Source organism: Triturus cristatus, chromosome 11 (genome assembly GCF_964204655.1).
Source record: "Triturus cristatus chromosome 11, aTriCri1.1, whole genome shotgun sequence".
Lineage (NCBI taxonomy): Eukaryota > Metazoa > Chordata > Amphibia > Caudata > Salamandridae > Triturus > Triturus cristatus.
The window spans coordinates 878,042,616-878,066,593 of NC_140594.1; the positions used below are offsets into that span (position 1 = coordinate 878,042,616).

The following is a 23,978-nucleotide window of genomic DNA, read 5'->3' on the forward strand; positions in this document are numbered from 1 at the left end:
GCTTCGCGCTGCCTGTGACCTTGCCCACTCGACAAAACTGAAAAGCCATGATCATGATGACAAATCCGGGATGGTTGCCAAGAGCCCCTGAACATGAAGTTTGTTGCAAAAGTGAAAACTGAACTTATGAACTGTTGATCCCACCACTGGGATACAAATTATCTTAAAAAGACATCCGTAGATGTATCGAATTAGTCATGGACATTCAATTTTTCTATTCATTATTTGGGACAATCTAAGTGTGAGAAAATCTCGCACAGTATCACAAATGTACCAAGATGACATTATTTCCGCCTTTCATCCGTTCTGAACAATGAATTGTAACTTTACAGAATGTAAATTTTAGTATAAATATTAGTAGACTAGAGAGGTCTAGTGCCACTTCTTCCCGAACTGATGATCCCAGGTCCCTATGCTGACGGAGAGGACGATGACTCTACATGACTGCAGAAAACTCTGTTTCTTCTACTAAGGACCGGTTCTGACTTAGGATCTGCATTTAGACAGAATAGGTAAATATGAGAGAAATGAATTTGCATTTAATTGGCTTTTCCTACAATTTTAGATAAACAAACATTCTGTTTGAATCTCTGTGTCAGGTGGTTATTTCTTGTCATGATTATTGAATTTATTTGCATATTGTGTGAAATGTTTTGCTAGATTTATAAGCAACTAGTTGGTCGCATCGACCTCAGAGTACATGCAGATTGGTTAGGTTATCAGAAATTGTTTTCCCCTTATACATGGCACGGATAAGAGTGGTAGGATGAATGTTGGTGTAATGGGCCCCACCAGCGTGTGATGTGTGTGTGCGTGTGTGACTGTGAGATCACTCCGTCCGTGGAAGTAGAGGGGATTCGGAAGCTCCGATCTGCAACACTTACACCTCTTTCCCCCTTTGAGGTCTTTGTAAGAAAGGCCCACTTGCTCAGCAAAACCAATGCTGTCCTCCCTGGTCCAGCCGCACTACAGGGGGTGGAGACAGCATTGTGAAAGGCAGTCACAGTCTAATCAGGTGTTAATGACAACTCCTCCCACCAGTCTAGCCCAGGAAGACTCATCAGCATATGCAGGGCACTCCTCAACTCACTTTGTGGGAGTGTCTGGAGTGAATGCACAAACATGCCCCGGTCAGTCTAAATCAGACGTTGATACCACAGGCAGGCAGAGGCACAGGATGATTAAACAAGAAAATGACTACTTTCTAAAAGTGCCATTTTCAAACACAGTATTTAAAAAACACCTTTACTAAAAGATGTATTTTTTAATTCTGAGCTCATGGAGCCCAAGCTCAAAATCTATTGCTGTTCCTAAATAAAAGTTGCACTTGTAAAGTCTTACACAGCAGCTCCAGTGGTAGCCTATGGGAGAGCTAGTCCTTGCAATAGTGAAAAATGAAATTGTCAGTACTTCACTATCAGGACATGTAAAGCACACCAGTGCAGGTCCTACCTTTCACATACACTGAACCCTGCCCATGGGGATGCCTTGGGCCTACCTTAGAGGCGACTTAAACGTAAGTAAAGGGAAGGTTCGGGTCTTGCAAGTGGGTGCACTTGCCAGAAGGACATGGCATTTAAAAACTGCACACAGACACTGTGGTGGAAAGTCTGAGATACATTTAAAAAGGTACTTGTGTGGGTGGCGCAATCAGTGCTGCCGGCCCACCAGAAAGTATTTGATTTACAGGCCATGGACACACAGTGCACTTCACTAGGAACTTACCAGTAAATCAAATATGCCAATTATGAATAACCAATTATAGTCACAATTCACACAGGGAGCACTTGCACTTTGGCACTGATCAGCTGTGGCAAAGTGCCCAGAGTACCTAAACAAGTAAAAATGAAATCCAGCACCCAGTCAAAAATACAGGGAGTACCGGCAGAAAGACTGGGGAAACCATGCCAAGGATGCCAGATCTAACAGTTTGCCAAAAGCATTTCAATTTGGGTGTAATGACATTGTTCTATCCACATTAGGGTATTAGGCCCACACTGCATCTTCCCTCCTGGAGCCATTTACTGTGCATCACTTTTAGAATGGGCACCACTGCTCCAAAACAACCCTCCGAGTGACAAGGGAATGCACACTTCCCATAAACAGCCAGGGCTCAATATCCGCATCATGTACTGGGAGGAAATATCCAATGCACGGGGTACCAAATGCTTTATTGCTATCAAATCTATTTCAATATTAGCACTCTCTATGGAATCAGCCAACTAGATAGCTTAGGGTGGTGGCACTATTTTAAGAGTTGTTTGCCTGCCTTCTAAGTTCATTGAGCTTTTTCAAATAGGGACAAAGGGCAGAAAGGGACAGTTGTCTCGTAATTGCAAGGTGGATAGGTAACAGTGGTTCACTCCCTCTGCAGAGAGCTTTACCAACTGGTAACTCCCTGAGCACTGGGAACTAGCACTTAAGTGTTACATAATGAGGCCATTAATAAATGTATGTTTAATGTGATCCACTCTGTCTCACACTGTGGTACCATTGTAGAGGAATAAAAAATGTTATACCATAAATAAGACATGCAATAAGAATATTTGATTCTGTTCTTTTGTTATCATCTCCTAGTGAGGAGTTTTAGTACCTTGAGGGCTAGATTTACAAAGGCAATTAGCATTTCTTAACGGAACGAATCTCTATTTCAGCCCATTAAGAAATGCTAAATGGCCTTTTCAGATATACAAAGGCCTGCTCGCAATTTGCGTTTTCTACCCAGTGGAAATCGCAAATTGTGTCTGCAATTTAGGAAACGCAAGTGAGGAATTCCCTATTTCTGATTACTAAAGCACGTGTACATAGCATTTCCTAAATGCGGTTTGGTAATTTAGGAAATGCTATCACCATCGACTTGAAGTTGATGGTAACTATGTGCAAAATTAGAAAATTCATTTTTTAACATGAACCGCATGTATGCCCTTACGGCACTTACATGTGCACAACGCATTTCTGGGTGCCTCTACGAGTGCCGTAAGGCCAGAGGCAACCTTGGGTTTTGATTCCCAAAATTGCAATCCCGATCATGAAATAACAATTTAAGAAATGCAAACCATTTCCTATTTTACCCATAGGGAATGCAATGACATTTCCCACCTGCGATTCCCTAATAGCGATTCCTACTTTGTAGGAATCGCTATTAAGAAATCGCAAAATTAGTACATTTCTTTTTGTATTTTCTAAATAGCTATTCCTATGGGATCGGTATTTAGTAAATGCAAAATACCATCTTAGTTCATCTGTCCCTTAGTATTTTATCCCGTCTGTTTTCGGTGGAGCACACAGACTAACATTCCTTCTCACATATTTTCTGGTGAGGCACATCTGTCCCAACCTTTTCCCCACACGTTCGGGGCAGGGCCGGACTGGCCGTAGAAGGCACTGGGCATTTCCTCGGTGAGCCGGAGGGGTGGGAGCTGGTTATGTGCCCGTGGGAGTGGTGCTTCTTGCTAGCATCCCAACCTCCTGCTCCCAGGGCCGGTCAAGCAGCAGGGCTGGTTGCTGTTCTCAGTCGGGCCCTGGTTCAGAGGTGGTGACATGCAACATGATACTTCACTATACCCCCTTTCCCTTATCAGTACCCAAAGTCAGGAGTCCCTTCTTAAACAATAGTTTAGAGATGTTTAAGACATGCTTTCTTTTAGGACTTGAACCTGTGCGACTATCTCTTCCAGGTCTTTTCCACCATGAGCGCAGCAGTGGATGTCACGGTACCCCGTGGGTGCTCTGGTCTACTCAGAACTGGGATACATATTCTTCTACAGTCTCTCACTCACCAAAGTCCTTTCTTCTAAACCAGGCAAAGCCCCAATGCATTTGTCCAGGCACAGAATTCCATTTCGTATATTTTGGTTTCAGAGCCGAACACATGTTTAATGCATGAAATGTAGATATTACTAACCGAAAGACAGTAAAGGGATTTTATGAACATGAGTGATGCTAATGCTCACAGCTTGCTCAATGACTCAGGTGTTTCCGAGAAAAATAAGTAAAATGTCAATTTTCTTTTAATGATCATTGTCCAAATTCACGCTGTGATCTACCATGATCTCACTATGTTTACATCAAGTTATGGTCATTGGAGATGGCTAATGGAATTGCCAGTCTTTTAATACAAGAATGTGTCTGTAAATAAGTAATGATGTATTCCATCTATAAACTGCACTTCTCATACAAAAGGAAACACTCTCATATCAGAGTTCTTATGATAGAATAGGGCCACTTATTTAAAAGCACAAAGTAACTGCTGCAGGGTCAACAACGAGAGCTCATCGCGACACATGTACAATTCTTCACACAAAGAATTCCACTTGTCCTCAGGGCAGGAGGCAAAGCGCATTTCAGAATCTCATAGAAAAATATTGTTTTTTGACAGGAAAGCAATGGATTGGTACCAATAAGCTGCTGTCAGAGATGGTAACTAAATAAAAAAAACAAGGGGTCAAAGGTTGACGTTGAGAACTGAGCTGACTTTATAAGCCAATAAAAAATGTAATTTACTCAAAGGGTAGCTGAAAGTTACAAAAACTCGCCTAAGGGATTGTTAAAGGAAACTATATAAATCAGATTAACAGGAACCAAGCATAATTTTAGAGAATAACGGGTGCCACTGCAAGTTACAAATCACAAAGAATGATGTGGCTGGAAGTGGTGAAGACTAGTTTCTCCAACAAAGTACAACATCGTTTTTTAAATTTCGGATTTTTTTCCTACCTTTATTCATCACAGATCTTAGAGCCAGATGTACGACCTTATTGTGCATGCGCAAACGGGTTTGGGACCCGTTTGCGCAAGAAAAATGTAGTAGGGGCCATGTACAATCCCTATTTAGCGAGTTTCATTTTTTTTGTGACTCGCTAAATAGGAATTGCGAGTCATTAATAGGAAGGGGCGTTCCAAGGGTGTCCCTTCCTAATAGCGAGTCAGAGGCCTATGTAAGAATGTTTTGCAACCGCAATTGTGGTTGCAAAACACTCACAATGTATCGCTCACTTCAAGAGGGTGGTAAAGCACTCGCAAATCCTTTGCCAATGCAGGGGAAAATATTTTTTGGGGGCAGGGACCACTACCTACCCTTAAAAAATGAAACGAAAACGTTTCAGTTTTCTTTTTTTAAATGCATCCCGTTTTCCTTTAAGGAAAACGGGCTGCATTAAAAGAAAATAACTTCTTTATTCAAAAGCAGTCCCAGACATGGAGGTCTGCTGAGCCCAGCAGTCCACCATACCTGGGAGGGCCAGCCATTCCTAATGGGGTCTCAAATTGCGAGTGGCTCATTAATATGCATGAGGCATGCAATTTGCTACCCCATTAGGAATCGCTAACAGTGTCTCAGACACTGTTGTACACGACATTTAGTGACTCGCAAATTGCGACTAGCAATTGGGCACAATTTGCGAGTCGCTAAATGACACGGTCACGCATCTGGCCCTAAGTCCCTTATGATTAAGTGCATTTAAAAAATGAGTAGTCAATCGAAATAATGTATTGACCTACCTAGGCTACCCTGCAATCATCACATTTTCACTCACAAAACACAATACATTGCCTTGCTATTTACATTCTTTCTATTGTATATACTGTCTCTTTATGATCCGTATCTACTAGTAAAACATATAAACCATAGAGGCATAGTTTAACAAGTGTCAATGGTTCATCGTGTGGTGCATGAACAATTGCATCTTCACCACATTGGAATTCACTTTAAAACATTAAACTGTGCTCCATCAAATATCTTATCACCATATTATTCTTCGTATTCATTTCCTCCTTCCTGTATTCCGTGTACTAACTAGAGCCTCAGGTCTACACCACCAACCCCACTACTCACCACTACAGATTATCAGTAGCCACACACAATTTCTACACACATAATACCTTTTAAAACAACGGTAAGCCACCTTATATATGAATAGAGACTAAACCTCAAACAAACCAAAGAGTTCTCTCAGAAGACCTCTAATGACCTGTCAATCTCATTTTGGTTGTTGAGTTCTTGCTCAGTCTGCCACAAAATATTTCTCATCACTGATTCTCACATTCCTCCATTCCACAAAACTTCAAACACAGAGACCTAGATTGACCGCAAGGACTCAGAAACACAGTGCTGCATTTGAGCGGGTGGTTTCTGGTGCTCAGCACCGGCACCTAATCATCAACACTGGTGCTTTACATGAGCAACAGTTAAGGACAAATTAATTTATGGCAGACATGGGGAGATTAAGTGATTTGCCCATATCACAGGATGTTGATCCGACACTGAGACTTGAATCTGGTTCCCCAGCTCAGAAGTCAGCAGCTCTGGCATTACGCCACACCCTCTCCCCACTTTCGTGGTTAGTAGTTGGCTCTGTTTTTTGGGGGGGCGCAAACAGGAGAACTTAATTCACTTATAAGCTGCGTCCTAATGAGAGCCCCAGCAATTATTATTTTACAAATTAACCACTATGGCTACATTGGCAACCCTCCTCTCTGACTTTGCCACACCTACCTTGTAGCAATTGCAAAGGAGGGGGAGTAGACATTATTTTAAACAAATCTCTCAAGTGATCCCTTTCTCTCATACACTGTAAATTTGTTCATGACTTCTTCAGAGCATGCATTTTGTCTTTCTGTTGACACCTTGAAGCCATTCTCTCTTTTTCGATGAGTTTTGTTCTATCCTTGGCTCACTTAAGCCCTCCATCACTTTCATCCTTCGTGGTGATTTCAAGGTTATACTGAAAAATCATCTACAACACACCCTGTTCTCACATTCACACAATTTGTTTCTGATCTCTTGTTAGTCAATGCACACCTCATAACACTATATTGCCATGGGACACCCTTAGTTAGACCTCAAAATTATATTTAATGCAGTATCACGCTCAAAACAAATGTCTAACCGTCCCCTTTTATCATGACTTCACCTGCTTGAGAGTCAACAATCTCCCACTGCTCCCTTCCCCCCCTATCCCCCCAATTTTCCCAATGGAAATTCTCTTTGATTCACTCTCATCATTCCTATATCAGACTCACAATGACCTCACCCCACTCCTACTCAACATCTTTTGACTTGTTTAAAAATATCTTGAAAGAGTATTTCATTACACTCTATCCATACTGCACTTTTTCACACTCTTAACCCTGGATATCATGTAACAGTCAGTGTCAAAACCAAATGAGAGCACTTCTATGAAGATGGTACAAGAACCACATTATTAAAAATCTTTAAGATTACAAACAATCCCCAGGAACACTATTGAACACCCTTGAAAATGCTACCGCCTCTTACATTCTAAACCTAAACACCTACAGTCTAATACTGCAAATCTTCCTCTAGACTTGTGCACACTAACACAACTGTCCTTTCCCCTTTGTTCAGTGTCTTTAACCAATCCTTAAAAGGCAATGATTTTGAGTCATATTTCTCCATGAAAATCACTACAAAAGATACACCATGCGTACATTACTTACCAACAATATTGTCCAGCCCCACTACATCCCAGTCATGCTCAACTATATTCACACTTTACCATGCAAACCCCAAGCCATTTCTTTCCAATAATTAAATTTGACTACTAATCCTGTACACCATCAGACTCTTGAGCCCCCTGATCATCAACTGTCTCATCATCACATCCACTGATGCTGGCCCCTCCTTTCCCTTTATCACCAGGTATCTCCAATTCTCTTTTTTTTCTAGATTCATGAAAGAATAATCTTCAATCGTCTCACACTATATCTTTCCTCAAACAACCTCCTTAATTTCCCAAATCTGGTTCCTGCTCGAAGCACTGCACAGAAATTGACTTCTCACATTTATTTGACTTTATCAACACTGCCCACTGCAGTTTTCCTTCTTCCATCCTAAAACACTTGGACCTATATATCTCCATGAGTATTGTTCATTATCCTATTTTTCTCTACTTTCTTGATGCTCTAGGCAATACAGGGGTAGCAGATAAATCCTTCACTATACCTCTCTGGACACAGCTTCACAGTCACCTGGACCTCAAAGACATCGGCGCCAAGCCCCCTTCCAGTGGGTGTCTCACAAAGCTCCATCCCTGGCCCAATACACTGGTCCCTCTATACAACTTCTCTTGGCAATGTTATCGTTTCATATGGATTCTTACATAAGGTTGAAGCTGATGACATTCAAACTCTCTCATTCCAACACCTCCGATCCAATGAAGCATCTTTTAATACCTCCCAGCATCATAAGACATTTAGATGATTTGAGCTGAACTCTTCTAAAGCTAAGGTTTTGCATTTCCCCTCTTCAACTGCACCGCCTTACTTAATGACTCTATTTGTCTTCCATAGGACTCTTCAAAATGTGTTTTTTCAGCCAGAAACCTTGATGCTCTTAAGCCCTTCAATAAAAACTGCATGCCTTCATTACGAGCACACTTAGTACTGCATGATTTCAGTTCATGAACATATGTAAGATAGTTACACATACCATACCATTCAAGACAGCCAAAATACTTTGGAATTCCTTGGCATTCAGTTGAGTAGCCTACTGAAGTAGCCTTCTAGTGGCCATACCAATTTACTCATTTGCCTTACAAGATCATATACGTTGCTGCCCAAATACCGTACAGTCTAGCCAGACACAGCCTACCTCAGCAAACAACAGCCAAGCCAGATGGCTCAATGTTCAATTGCCATATGCAAACTATTGACACAATTATGCAAGGCAATAAATGGTTTGCCCACTAACTACTTGTTTGGCACTTTATTTCAGTGCACACTAACTAATATGTAAGATCTACCTAGTATAATTTGATGTCTTGCACGGCCTCCAAGTGCTGATCTTAGGCCCACTTGAGTGACCTGTATTGGAACTCTCTACCACCAGGTATTTTCACAACTTTTATGTGTTTCTATTCCATTTCACATCATCTTGTGTCCCTTTTTACTCACACACTTTGAGTCTATCACCAACCATAAATCTTTCTTCCTCTAGCACCTGAAGTTGTAGCCCTTGTTCTATGGTCACACATTACACCAGCCCAGCAGTCTCTTTCACAGCTTTGTAATACACTTTCTTCCCAACTCTTTCCTCATCAATTGCATAGTATCAGTCCTTAATCTTGCTGCCTGCTTATGAAACAAACACCAACTGGAGAATTGTTGTCAAAGATAATCACTTCCGTTTCACACATACCAATGAAGAACATTGCGTTTCCCCTTCACCGCCATGCAATCTTCAATGTGAGTCTTTGATGTGTACACTAAGGAATCAACTCCAGTCCTTGCACGCAGAATCAAAACAATTGTCATGTAGCAGTACCAAAATCTCTTTTGTTCTGATGCCGAGTGGTTCCTCTCCTCTCGATACCATATCTCTTCAATACTACTGTTGATATAATGAAGCTGTATTCTGACCTCTTGTTGAACTTGCATGCACCACACATACAAATGTCTTTGTGTCCACCTGTTCACACAACACAGAGACGAGCACTCATGGTGAATTAGTGACCCAGCGCAACATTAACAAAACAGCATGAGCTTACCTGGGTGCACCCAAAAAAATGTTCTATGCTTCTGACATAACCAGTCTGAACCTCCTACCATGATTAAATGTTTGCTTTTCCTCTTAAACAACAGGCAGCAGTTACACAGTGAAATGATGTCTAGGAGACAGATCATTAGGATATTGGTGTTAGGCTGCTCTCTGTACATCTGGATCCACGTTGATAGTGAAAAGATGTGGATTTCAGATGACAGACAATAGCTACTTATTCAAGTTTTAGTAACAAACAGAAACACCTTATGATATGAAACTCTTCTTTATTGAATAAATACAGAACAAATAAGAGCATGTGAAGTGCAACAAAACTGTTTCTCTTCTGACAACCATCCCGTTGCATTGCATCCCGCAATGGTCTCCCTTCAACCCCTTGTTTCACGCAGATCTTGTTGACATTCTCAGCTCCTTCAAGGCTCCTTCATTTGCAAGTGATGTTGTTCCCTCATCCTTCATCAAAGAATTTTCCAGAGAAGCTTTCTCATTCATACTGACTATCATCAATCCTTCACTGACTTAAGACATCTTCCCAGAAGTTCTCAAGGCAGGCCAGATCCACCAATTGCTGAAGAACCCCAGACTGGATGAACTTGTCAACTGCTGGTCCATTGCTGACCTACCCATCATCGAGCGGATTATTAAAGAAACAGTCTATGCACAACTCCAAGATCATGTAATTCTGCTCTTTTACTACCAATCCAGCATCAGATCATGCTGCAGCAGAGGGCAGGTGTTAGAAATGGAGGTCTCTAGTTGGCAGAGGTAGGTATCTTTGACCAAATAGGGACCCTTGCTTCTAGTCAGGGTAAGGGGGAAACACACTGTAGATAACCCCTGCCCAACCCCTTGGTAGCTTGGCATGAGCAGACAGGCTTATCCCCAAGGCAATGTGTAAAGTATTTGCACCAACACCCACAGTAACACAGTGAAACACTACAAATGGACACCACACAGGTTGTTATAAAAAATAAAGTATCTTTATCTAAAGTATGACAAGACCAAAACGACAAAAAATCCAACATATGCGTATACTTATGATTGACTTCTCAGGATGTTACGTAAAAATCATTTGTAGGTTCTTCTCGGCAATTCAAATGTTATAATACAGTTCGATTCAGCACCAGCATGCGGTACTGTCAAGGTTAAACTAGTCGTATTAGCTTTCAGCTGACATAAGTGGTCAGCGCGTACAAAGATAGCCCCCAAATCGATGAGAAATAAGAATTAGAGGGCAGCCCCAGTATTATTCTGTAAGTACGAACCGCTCGAGGGTCTCAGCACAGAGGCGCGATGCAGCAGGAGAGATTGGAGCTGCTCCTTCACTTTCCAGCTCGCCCCCAGGTGACGCACACCGCGGCTCGGGACCGGAGTCCAAGCCTTACCTGGGGGTTGCTCCACTCGTCTCTCTCTCCACACGTCGGACGTCCTGCTGTGTGGGTACAAGGTCAGCAGCGGCTTGGCGGCTGGAACACTCTGTTGCTAGGTGACGCTGTAGCTGGACGGGTTACGGCGCTGCCTCTTCTTCTTTGACGATCTCGGGCAGATTTCTTGGGCCAGCAGTGATTACGCTCACTCTAAGTTCTGCGGATTCCGTGACTCGTAGAAATCCTTTCATATGTTGCGGCTCGGGCCGGAGGCAGTGACAGACACTCAAAGCCTCATTACAGGTGGTGGCTCGGGCCAGGCGGTGAAGACAGCAGCGTGGACGATAATTTGCGCTGCGGGGGCCATGCGGTCATGGGGCACCTCAAAGATGAGCACCACAGACCCTATGGCAGTCTCAGGCTGGAAAAGCACCCACACACAGCGTTGCTGAGACAGGGATTGAAACTTTGATGGTCCTGAGTTTCCACAACAGGAGGCCAGCTCTTCTCGGGCCCTTGGAGACGTGTTCCTTCAGGACACAGCACACAGCAAATTCCTCTTGGCAAGAGGTGGGACACAGCACACAGCCAAGTCCCTTGTCCTCTCCTTGGTTGAATCAGCAAACAGCAGGCCAGCCCCAGAGCACACAGCAAGGGCAATACTTCTCCTCAGTCTCTTCAGCTGACCTTCTTTGGCAGAGATTCCTCTTGATCACGAAGTAGTCTAATTTCACTGGGGTTTCAGCTCTTACTTTTATATCACAAAAGTCTTTGTTCTCTATGTGTTAGGGGTCCTGGACCCAGTTCAAACCAGTTCTGGGTACACTCTGCCTGTGCACAACTTCTTCCTTTGTGAATGTGGGCCAGAGTCCTCAGACGCACCGCAGGAGGTGAAGCCAGCATTGTGGAAGGCAGGCATAACCCTATTCAGGCCCAGGTGTTACTCCTCCCACCACTCCAAATGCAGATAGGTCTATTCAGCCTAGTGCTGACTCACCCAGATTCCTGGAGCCACCCCAGCCCCTGTCACTCTCAAGCCAGACAGTCAATCCACAAACAGGCAGAGGCACACAGAAAGGTTGAGCAGGAAAATAGCCACTTTCTAAAAGTCCTTTTTACAAACACAGAATTTAAAAACCATCTTTACTAAAAGATGTTTTATTAAATTCTGAGTTCAGGGATACCAAACTCCAATTTCTTATCTCAATCCTATGGGAAGATATGCAGGTAAACATGTTACACAGCATCCCCCATTCTGTCCTATGGGCAAGATAGCCTTTCAATAGTGAAAAACGAAATTGGCAGTATTTTACTATCAGGACATGGTACACACATCAGTACATGTCTTACCTTTCACATACACTGCACCCCGCCCAGGGGGGTACCTTGGGCCTGCTATAGGCGTGTCTTATGTGCACAGAAAGGGAAAGGTATGGCCTGGCAAGTGGGTGCACTTATCAGGTCAAAATGGCAGTTAGCAACTGTGCACAGGCACTGCGGTAGCAGGCCTGAGACATCGCTTTGGGGCTACTCATGTGGGTGGCACAATCAGTGCTGCAGGCCCACTAGTAGCATTTGATTTACAAGCCCTGGTACACTTAGTGCACTTTACTAGGGACCTACTGATAAGACAAATATGCCAATCATTGATAACCAATAACCTTAACAATTTATACAGGGAGCACTTGCACTTTGACACTGATCAGCAGTGCCAAAGTGCCCAAAGCATCTAAACCAGCAAAAACAAAATCCAGCATAGCATAAAAAACATAGGCGGTAGAGGCAAAAAGTCAGGGAAAACCCTGCCGAGGATGCGAGGTCTAACAGCAGGTATAGTACAGATCACATATTATACCTTCCTGGCCACAGAAAAAGGTGATCCCTGCCTCCTGACATTACCTGACCTCTTGGCTATCATGAATACCATCTAACTATTATCCCACCCTCATCCACGGCCTGTAGTCTCAAATGGTGCTTCATGGCAATGTCACTGACTGGCTCTCCTTCTTCCTATCCGAGACCAGTTCATTCTCATGGGCACCTCTGTGTCCCAGAACATCCCCATAACATGTAGAGTCCCTCAGGGTCCATCTTATGCACATGATCTGCAAACGATACAAAAACGCCTTTATGACTCACAAAAAGCAGTAGCAAAAAGTACAAATACCCAGATGGCACACAACTTTACTTGAAAGACTACTCCAAACATCCAACAGCTCAAATACTACCAGCACTTCACCAGTCATGGATTTCACCACCTATCGATAGCTCATCCCCACCAACACAAAATTCCTTGTAGTCACCAAGAACAACTAGCAACTATTAGTCCAAACTGTGCTTAATGACACCAATCTGAATGGATTCAAACCACAACTTTCACACAATGCCAGGTCACTTAGTGGACCATGGACAGTGGTCTCACACAAAAGAAACACATTGCAAAGAAAAGCAAAATGGCCTAGCAAACTCTCTCTACTATAGAAAGTGAAACAAATTCCCTCAGAAAAAAAGTTCAGAACTCCTGTTCAGCCCATCATACTTTCACATCTGGATTGTGACAACATGCTCTTCCATGGCCTCCCAGACTCTTCACTGGCCCTTCTTAGGGCCATCCTACACACCACAGCACACCATCAAGGGCCAGAAAAAATATGTCTGAATCACCCATACCATGATGGCACTACAATTTATGTTCCACACATCTTCAAACCCAGCTCAATCTTCTACACAACCATCATGGCCAGCACCCCACCTATTGGGCAGGCAGGATTGCTATCCACAGCCAGCACAAATTGGCAACAAAACATTACAAAAAGAAAAAAACAAGACAAGAAGCATTCTCTAAATCTGTGTCCAGGATCTGGAGCGACATCCCTGTATTTATTAGGGCTACCCCAACTGTCCTCCAATTCAGGAAGTTCTGAAGACACTCCTTCTATATAGTTTTATGCAATTAAAATAGCACGTACCCACACATTTACATACGTACACCTTGACTGGACAGAGTAGAGAGTTGAACTACCAATACATAGAACAGTCAGGTACCAAACCTTTTTTCAGAAAATTAATTCAATGTGTTCCTAATCCAGCTTGCCACATCCTCAGTATCAAGAATAGCATTACATTTTTAAACACAACTCGTCGCCTCATCATGCTTCCACACCCTTCGCCTGCTTCAGAAAACCTTCCGATTGATCCCAACTGAGGCCAGGAAGACAGTCACCCAGTACACACAAACAACAGCAGACTCGACTAATGCAATGCACTCTACACAGGCACCACCCAGAAACTCCTCAGAAAACTTCAGAACGTGCAGAATGCACAGCCAGATTGGTCCTGAACCTCCCCCAACACAGCCATATCTCCAAACACCTACAAGAACTCCACTGGCTCTCAGTCAACAAAAGAGTCACTTTCAAGCTCCTCACACACACCTACAAATACCTCCACGATACCAGACCTGCACCTGAACCGCGCACCCACCAGACACCTCCGCTCTCGCCCTGGCCACCGTCCCTCGATCCTCTGCAAGATCCTTCTCCTACCTTGCCACCAAATCCTGGAATGCCATGCCTCTTCACCACAGGTTCTCCACGTCTCTGACCCCAACTCTGGAAGGATCTCAAGACCTGGCTCTTCGAATGAACCACAATGCCCAGTCAGAAATGCAAGTCCCTCCACCCCCCCTTTTCCCCAGTGCCTTGAGACCCTCACGGGTGAGTAGCCATGCTTAATGAGCACTCATTGATTGATTGCTCAGTTTAAATAACACTACAGGAAAAAACTGCTGCTCATTTTCTATTATCAGTAGTCTAAGCTAAGCAAAATCCAAAGAGCGCCTGTCTCCTTGCTGGGGCACAGAATTGTGTGCTTGAACCCCCAAATGGACCTAGATGTTATTTGGACTTTTCTTAGCCTAAGAAAAAATACAGCATCACCTGTCTCCTTGCTGGTGCACAGATGTGTGTGTCTGTGCCCCAGCAAAGAGCCAGCCTCTATTTTCCTTTTTACTAAGGATGCCCCTGCACAGAAAAAAGAAGCAGGTGAATCACTGCTCTGTGTTTAAGTGCTCTCCACTGTCTGCAGCCCATGCACTTCCTCTCCAAGTAATGGCTTGTTCTACAGAAAGATCATATTGAGGTCATATTAAGAACTGGCTACCATCAGTTTTAACTGTCAGAACATCTTATGTCATCAGTTCTTAAAACAAATAGCACATGAAATGCTGAAAGAGAATGAGGGTTTTGGCTCAGCTCCTTTCAGCTATCAGCTTTCTTTGCTTTCATGGAATGCCATTGCTTAGATGGATTGTCCCCCATGGCCTTTCTTCCAATTGTGTTCCCGTCAGGTTTTGGGGCTGGGCATCAGGTCAAATTTTGTTAGACATTTTAGTTCCTTGTTTTTAGCTTTTTTTGTTTGGGAAGTGCCTGCTATTTGGGTGACTTGACCTGTCATAAATGCACAGTTATATTCACTAACAACTATTGTGCGCTCATTAGTTTTACTCTGCTGTTATAATATGTTGGGATTACTGGCTTTTGGTTCACACACTAAAAATGGGTATGCTTCCTTAAGATGTAATGAAAATATTGGACCTTTCTCAAAATTATCTTCTATATAATACTTTGCTTGCTATGCCTTTTAGGGTCGTACAAATGTAACCTTCTGTCTTCTTTTCATAACACTCTTTTTTGAGGGTGCTGAGTAACTGTGCTAATGGAGTTTTTTTCATCAAATGCGTCCTACTTCCAGCTTCTGCATTGTGACCCAATATGTTGCGTAATTAAATGATTTTCTTTTTAGGACAGATGGTGCAGTGCACACAAAATCACTCAACTTACACCAAAAGATCCCCTAACAAAAAGCCAGACCTATTAGCTTTGCCAGTATATATTTTGTATTGAAGTGCACGGCTATGGTATCACCCCTACCAGAATCTGTCATTTGTAAGACACATTAACCTTTTGGCTCATTGATACACAGCAAAATAAGAAATAGACAATGGCATAGAAAACACATTTAAAATAGAACAAAAAAGTTGCATGAAATGTGTTGTTGCTCGCAAACAGAATTGTACCCTTTTCACCAGTCAATTACAAGAATTAATCAGTCAGTCAGAAAATCTTTATTATTTTGACATTCGTCTGTTACACAATAAATACACATTGTATGCAATGTTAAAACCCAATGGCCCCAACCTTCCACATCCTGTTCAACACATTCTTGAAAACACAACCCTGTACCCAAAACACCTCAGAAACACCCTAAGAGCAGAAACCCACATTGCATTATCATCCTAATTTACACAAAGAAACTAAAACCGCTTCTACCCCTGTACTAGAGCAAGCATACTCTGACATGGAGATCAATAGACTTCAACATAATTATTAAAAATCATAAACTTTCTACCCCTAACTTATTTTTTAAATGTTGCCAAAGCACGTGTTAAGTTAAAAAGTTTCATGTCAGAAAGTAGGGAGAGTGGCTCAAAATGATGGTACATGTATTTTAAAAAGAGTGGTTTAAGAATCTGACTTCGAACTCTGCAAGAATGCAGACAAACAAGTAATACGTGAACATTAAAGCTGTTACAGCATAACCCACAAGTATAGTTAATTTTCATATCCAAAACGTGGCAACATTTCTAGTACTTTAAATACCAATTGCTAAACCTACCCGGAATTTTATTAGCAGCAAGCGTAAGTGGGGATTCTACAATGCAAATATATATGGGTATACCTGCTGATCATGCCAAGACTCCATCATATAACAGGTTGAGGGTTTTGCAGTTCAATAGCATGAGTCCGAAAACCTCGATTTCCTCTTGCAAGCAACTTTCAAGCTCTACTTAGAAAGATGAGGTGGCACCATGGCCTTAAAATTCCCAATATTCATATTAGCAATAGCTTCTAATCTGTTTTTAATCCTTGTTGCCCATTTTAATTAGAGGGTAACTACTTCTTTGGCACAGAGACCTGAAATGTTGTATTCCTCCATGACCCATAGTTGATCCCAGAAGATCCCAGAAGCATATATTAGATTTATGAGGAAGAAAATTCTAAGGCTGTGGGTCCCCTTGTAGTCTTATTATAGGACCCACTGTGCTTTTAGGTAACCCCAACATTTTTTTCAAACATATACCTTCACCTTTATCTTACTTTACCTCGGAGCCAAGATACAGTAATTCTGCTGCATACAGACACTGTGTAGGCACTATTGGTTTATGCGCAGTAAATATATGGATCATAGATGGCCCTCCAAATGAATTTTTTTTATCTTAATTTTACTAGCACTCCGATTGTGGATACTGCCTGAGCATCCACAATTTCTCCATGAAGAGCCCAATTGTATTATGAAATGTCATCCCCCAAATACTGATAGGAGATTACCACTGCCACAAGTTTGTCTCCTACTAAACACTTATACAATTCTGCCTTCTTCCCAAAATGTATTATTTTTCTCTTATCCAAATGTATTTGCCACACAGTACTTACAGAATGTTTCCATTTTATTTTACAGGTCCCCTTTGGCCAGGTTAAAAATCTGCATAGAAAAGACAAGACATTTCTCTTCCTATCATTTAAGGTATTACATGTTCTAGGGAACAAGAACATAGCAAATGAATGATTAGGAATCAGAGAGAACTTGTGGGAAATCTGCAAGAAATAGAGAAAACAACATAGGAGAAAGAACACGGCCTGTCTCAGCACATTTTCAAGCAGGATTCTTTTTCATAAGGCCCCGCTTAAATCTAACTACAATGTAGCCCAATTTTCTGGCTGTAGGTCTTGTGGGATAACAAGAAGGTTATGGGGAATAGTCATATTCTGCAGTTTATGCCACAAGATACTGCGGTTCATAAGGTCGAAGGTGGAGCTAAAACCTATTTCCATTGCATTCTGACCAATGGCCCACAGGCTAAAACAGTGCTCATTTGTATAATGACCCTGCTTGAAGCCTCTTTATTCCATGGGCACAAGATTGTTGCCTTCTATCCAATCTCATGAAAACCGTGAATTGCATTTCTGTCAAACTAGAAACACCTTTTGTATGTAATGGAAAAAGCAACATACATTAGATCATCTATTGCTTGCATGTGTGAATTCATACATGTACTCAGCATCATCAGCTCTTCCGCTGTCTCTTGGAGGCATTTCAAAATAACTGGACTTCAGGAAGGCCTTGAAAACATGGTTATTCAATGCCTAGGCCCAATATGGATCCATTCTGTGTTCAAGTTTCAGCAGTACATCATACATAGCGCCAGGACACCCTCGGGTAACAGTGCTCTATAAATGTCAATAACATTAACATTAACATTAACATCATAGAAAATAGACACAGCCGAGTGAAAATGTGGTTCATAATGTTACTAAATACAGGACAACAGCATGCTATGAAATATCTAGACAAACGATGGAGGGCTCTTTTTATCTAATTTACAAACAAGGTCAATCACTTATGGTGAGTGCTGGAGATGTTTTTAATTCCCCAGTGCTTTACTTATTATTTTGTATATAAAAATGTTGTATTCAATGCAGTGGCTCTGGGAATACAGTCAGCAGCGGATGCTGGCTCCTTTTCCTCCACCACCCGGGGCCCTACCCCCCTCGCCATCATCGCCACTATCCCCCAGGGGAAGGCTGGACCTGGCAGGTAACTGAAGGTATGCCAGCTTCTCAGATATTTCATACATGGAGTTTGCATAGAAGGTTGCAACTGCGGCTCAGTTGCGTAGCTAGATCTACTGTGGCCCGAGGAGGCCCCTAAGTTTTTCACCCAGTGAAGGTAAGAGCGGGGGGATGGCTGTCAATCTGTCAATGGACGACTTGTTCCAGGGAGGGGAGAGGGTTTGCAGCCGACAGACAACTTGTTCACGGGGGACGGTGGTAGTTGACAGACCCAACTTACTCACCTCCGCCGGCCCCAAAAACAGTGCAGCGCAGGCAGACCGCCACCCCCCCAGCTACGCCACTGCTGCTGTTAATCCTACGATCTCTATAGCAGTCATCCTACAATGAGCTGCAGTTAATACCAGCGAGGGTGCTATGCCTACAGGGATCAGTGGAGATATGAGCACATAAAGGACCAGTAGCTGGTACTCGATGAAAGGACTTCTGTGGATTTGTCTTTCCCAGTATTGAACCTGGTCTTGTGTTCTGAAGTGAGCACAATTGCTGAGCCTAGCACAACTGAGACTGAAGTGGAAAAGTCCCAACACATTGTGTCAATGCCATGCATTGAAGACTGGGTTAACGAAGTAGAATTTGTACCCGGGCAACCCAACTGTGAATGTGCCCCAGTCACAACATCTGAAGCTCCTGAGCAAGCAAAAGGAATGGAGGATCAGCATGACCATCTAGAGAGCAGTCCAGAGTTGAAGTAACAGGTATGCCCCTATGCAGCAGAAGGAGAAGGCCGTTATTTTAATGAGGGTAGAGGGAGTTGTCCATGTGAGGGAATTGTTTTTACAAGCATGCTTATCCAGATGGACGTATCAGAGAGCCACAGCCGCGGCCCAAAGGAAGTTCCTCAAGCAAGTATCAGGCCAAGCAGAGAAGCTGCATTTGGGAGTTCATCCAAGAGCGAGAGGGCAATTATCTGTTCAAGAGTGATGAAGATGAGGTGGTGGCTTTTGAACTCAGAGAGATTCTCTTGATGCTCATGGCTGCAGGGGCAGACGATGACCTAACAGACTCTAAACATGAATGAGATTTGTTTCATGAGGATCTAGATGATTATTATTCTGATTTGGACCTAAAGCATGGTGTCTCTGGAGTTTGGACTGTATGAGCAGCCTGCGACAGTCGCAATTTCTTGTGCTGTTGTGTCAGTGCCGGTGTTTCTCCTAGGCAGGCCTATCAATTCCAGCTGCTCAAGTAACAATTTTTAAGCAGGTCCACCTTCCCTCATCCTTTGCAAAGACCATTCCTACCCCAATATGAATGTTTCTCTGTTTTAGGAAGAATAACACATCTTTAAACTATAAACTAGTATTGTGCAAGTTCTTTTTTTTCAGTGATTTGAACATAGTGTGCATTGTTTTGTTCACCTGGTGAGGGTGTGAGTTGTGACTTGCCCAGCTGAAAATAAATGGTGAATTTCAGGGCAATTTTGGTTTGTTCAGTACCCATAACTTCACTTCAGTTGTGGGTTTTATAGGTTTTTATAACTCTATTCTTGTGTTCTTCAAAACATATTCTACTTTCTAATGGACAGAAGAACCCTTAATTAACATTATCAAAGATTTTCAGTAAACTTTAGTTTTTTTGCACTACACTTCATCCAGCTCCTGTATTTTTATATTCCACTATGTACTCCTGTTAGACCTGATAGCCTGGTTAGGTCTTCCCCCAAAATATTTGCCTCCTTGTAGCGGAATTTGTTTTTGTTGACTTTATGACTCTTGCACTTTACCACTGCTAATCAGTGCTAATCAGTGCTAAAGCTAACGATAAAATCACTTGAACAATCCACGGGCAACACGCAAAAACGCAGGGCAGGACGATTAAATTGCACTTTGCTTAATGCCCGGTCACTTACCAAACATGCAATGGAAATGGCTGCCTTCTTAGACAGCGCGTTTATTGACATAGCTTTCATAACAGAGACATGGGCTGATGTCGCATCTGGCCCAGACCTGGTTACTGCCACCCCCCCGGTTATTCGCTAACCAGGCTGGACCGCATTGGCGAATAGAGGTGGAGGCCTAGCAATTATCTCTAAAGTCCACTTAAAAGTCAGATTTGACCCGCTACCTCACCCCGGATGCGAAGCCTTGATCTTTAGAATCAACCTTACCAGCCACTACTCAATCAATGGAGTCCTGATTTATCAACCTCCTGGCCCTAGAAAGCCCTTCCTAGATAGATGTGCATAAGTCCCCATAGGGCATAAAAGCCAACTCCTCCGATTACACTATTCTTGGAGATTTCAACTTTCACCTGGAGAATATGGAGGATCGAGATACTCTAGATCTTACTGCCTCCTTCTCTCTTTTATTTATTTTTTATTTATTTATTTTAAAAAAAATATAAGCGATGTATTTTAATTTCAGTGACAGGGCATACCCCTTCAGGACCACATTATATGCCTCCCATATAGTTTGCGCCGAGCCCACCGACCCCAGATTTTCTGTTAGGAAATACCCAGTCTGCACACAGAGCTCCTCCTTGATATCCTGTATTTTCAACAGCCATGGGTTAGTGACAATAGTGCAACGCTGCTGCCGTTCCCCATGAGTGAACTCAACCCCCACTGGGGAATGATCAGATATACCCCTAGGCCTGAAATTACCTACTGAGGCCGTATATGTTAAAAAATAATCTATTCGGGAGAGACTACCGTGCACACTGGAAAAGTACGTAGATTTGGAGTCCGCTTTTTGGAGCTCCCACCCCACATCTGAGAGGCCCAGTGCCGCGGTAATTTCCGCCATAAGCTTGTTCGGTCTGGCCCCCTAACTCTGCGGGTGTCTATCAATCGTGTCGTTCATAGTCATATTGTAATCCCCGCCTAGTATCAATGTACCATTAGGAAGTTTGGTCAATACTCGGCCCAGATCTCTTAAGGCATCTCTACCCAGTGCCGGTGGCAGGTAAACAGAAACTACATTTAGGGCCCTCCACTCCCACTGGGCCTAAGCTACTGCAAACCGTCCCCCGGATCCGCCCACGTATTGTGAATAATCAGTGGTGTGCATTTTTTAACCACGATACACGTGCCCCTAGACTCGGTGGTGTAATCAGCATGTACCAGGAGCCAGTATCCCCATCTATTGAGGGCCTTACTTTTGTTATCTACTAAGTGGGTTTCCTGCAATAGAACAAGATCTGGGGACTGTCTCTTCAGATACTGCTGGACGGACGACCCCTCTCTTTATTTTATCACCCAAGCCATTAACGTTCCAGGAAAAGACAGAGACCAATGACTCCTTTTCAACCCCCATCCCCTAGCACGGTGATATTCATAGCCTGATAGGTTAACAATACAGTAAACACTTCTTGACGCAACCCGCAAATAAAAGCAGCACTTTCACGCCTGTGTCTGTCACACACAAAAAACCATGAAAAACAAAACATATCAAAACAATACAATTACATTGGAACTCGTCTCCAAAGCACATACTTAGCGGTCTATCCAGCCCGCAACATAGGAGTTTTCCACAACCTTGGAAACAGAAAGGAACTGCAAAACACCCGCCCCTGACCCCCAGCCCACCCCCCCTCCCTGCCTCCCTGCCTGTGGATTTAGAACTACCCACCCCAAACATGGCAGAGTGCCTCTCACCCCCCTGAAATGCTAAAGATGCATGGGGTGAACCGACCCCCCCTCCCGCAGATATACATCACAGTGAACTTATTTTGTAGCCATCCTCAATTTACAGCAACCAATCCGTGTCATATCACATCAATGAACCCAGCAACTAATATCATGTCATGACATCCCCAAGTATAGAAACAGTCCCCCAACGGTGAGTCCTAAACACCCCCGCCCGCGCCCCCCACTTGCGTTTTCATCTAGTTCCGAGCTCTCCGGTCCCACAGCCAGGGCTATCAGTCCTGCTCATCCAGCTGGCTGTTATCTTTAGCAGAACCATCGCCTATCACCTCCATCCGGACTCCCCTCTGCAGGCCAGATCTACTAGGGCGATCTCTTCTTTGGCTTCCCACCATGCTCCAGCCCTCCATCCAATCCCAGACCACCTCCGGTGAGTCAAAGAACCACGAATTGCCATCCGACTCCACTCGCAGCCGTGCAGGGAAGAACATCGCAAACTTCACCTCCCAATCTCTCAGCTCCTTCTTCACCGCCTGGAAGCTTCTGCGCTGTGCCTGAACCCTGGCTGTAAAATCCGGAAAGAACGCCACCTCATAGTTATATATCTTCAAGGGAGGGTTAGACCATGCAGTCTGCAGTATTATGCCTCCTTCTCTCTTTGAGGGCTTTCACAACTAGTCCGCGGTCCTACTCATTCTGGAGGCCATACCCTGGATGGCATCTTCTCACACTGTCCCCTCATTCAGGTCACCTAGTCTTTACCGTTAACCTTGTCAGACCATAGGGTGGTAATTGTGGGACATGCCAATGCTGTCACCTCATCTTGTTTTTCATTTTTAAATCTCTCAGGAAGATCTTCCCTCTGGACCTGTGGAAAGCAGTGATTACCACTCTAGTCTTTGCTAAAATAGACTATTGCAACGGGTTTTTCCTGACGGTTCCCCAGAAAGCCTTAGACAAACTGCAATTGTTAAGAACGTAGCTGCCAGGCTGCTTTTAGGGATTCCAAAACATCAGTCGGTATCCAAGTCTCTCCCTTCACTCCACTGGCTCCAGGTTAAGAAAAGGGTTATGTTCAAATCCTTGTGCTTAGCCTTTATAGCCCTCCATTCCAAGGGACAAGTCTCCATTAGGCAACTCTTCCATCGCTATATCCCGGCCAGAAACCTAAGATCGGCCTCCCAGGCTAATCTGGCTGTCCCCAAGTTTAGGAGAACTACCTGGGGAGGAAAGAGATTTGCAGTCACGACTGTTAAACTCTGGATTACCATGCCACTTACCTTCAGAACCTCAAAAAATCTGCTCACCTTTCGCAAAGCTCTTAAAACCTGGTTCTTTAATAATTCTTTCTAATATGTTCTTTCATTTCTCTGGAGCCTCACTGCTGTCTGGTGTTTTGATACCCTTCTTCTATTTCCCCTTGGAGCTTCAGCACCTAGACACCCGCGGGTATGAGTGCACTTTAGAAATTCTATTTTCATTTCTAAAGTGCTGGTGCTCTTTCCTTTAAACTTGGTAATATTGGTGTACACCTAAATGTACCCTTTAATTTACTTGTAAGTCCCTAGTATAATGTACTCCAGGTACCCGGGGTCTTTAAATTAAACACTACTAGTGACACTGCATCACTCCATGTGCCACCCACTTAAGTAGCCTTTTAAAACATGTCTCATGGCTTCCACTGCAGCATATAGTGCACTTTTAAACTACAATATCGACCTGGCAAAATAAATCTAATGGAACAACACAAAAAAGCACCCCTGGGTCTAGAGTGAAAAAAGATTGTGGGGAATCCCTTTTAAAGGACTGTTTCC

At 43.3% G+C, this 23,978-nt stretch overlaps 1 pseudogene; it reads left to right on the top strand.

Annotated features, from left to right (window-relative positions):
• The window catches only part of LOC146785571 (E3 ubiquitin-protein ligase makorin-1-like), a 38,892-nt pseudogene extending 19,349 nt beyond the window's left edge, over positions 1-19,543 (top strand).
• Positions 19,544-23,978: the final 4,435 nt, after the last annotated feature.